Here is a 624-nt window from a genome sequence, read left to right as displayed (position 1 = left end):
ACCGCGGTTCAATCCCCCAGCACCACATGCCAGCCAGCCTCACCCCCTGGTGGGCTGAGCTGGCCCCCCACACACAAAAAAAAATATAAAAAAAAAAAAAGAAATTCCCAGTGTGATGGAAAAACAGCCCCACTCTCTGGAGAACCTTATTCTGAGGGGGATGATGTAATTTTGTCCCCCTGAGAGCTTCTATCCTGATGAAGGAAACATCTTGGAACATTAGGGAGATCCCAGTCTGAGAGGAAGAACGCACTCTTGACCACAATAGATAAATTACAGTTAAACAAAGGAAGATAAATACTGAGACCCCAAAACAAGAAAGCAAATCCATTACCCACCGTGGCTTAACGCTTCTCTCATAAGAGATAAATATTCAGCTGGGTTCAGTGGTGCACACCTGTAATCCTAGCACTCTGGGACACTAATACGGGAGAGCTCAAAGTTGGAGCTCCCTTGGACAGTTCAGGGACTGAGACTCTATCTCAAAAATGTGAAATAATAGCTCTTGCCAACAGTGGACTGGGAGAGATCCAGCCGTGCTGGGAACATCAGATCTTGTGTGAAGCATCTTTTGGGCAGATTCTCCCTACACTGCATGCGCGAGAAGCGCACACCCAGCTCGCG

The 624-nt window shown here is 47.4% G+C and overlaps 1 protein-coding gene across 3 annotated transcripts in view; it reads right to left on the bottom strand.

Annotated features, from left to right (window-relative positions):
- The window catches only part of Asap3 (ArfGAP with SH3 domain, ankyrin repeat and PH domain 3), a 49,619-nt gene that overhangs the window by 9,399 nt on the left and 39,596 nt on the right, over positions 1-624 (bottom strand). The window lies entirely within an intron of this gene.

Source organism: Octodon degus, unplaced genomic scaffold, assembly GCF_000260255.1.
Source record: "Octodon degus isolate 3935 unplaced genomic scaffold, OctDeg1.0 scaffold00092, whole genome shotgun sequence".
In the NCBI taxonomy this organism is placed as follows: Eukaryota; Metazoa; Chordata; class Mammalia; order Rodentia; family Octodontidae; genus Octodon; species Octodon degus.
Note: the sequence above shows the minus strand (reverse complement) of the source record. Positions and strands in the feature narration are given on the sequence as shown.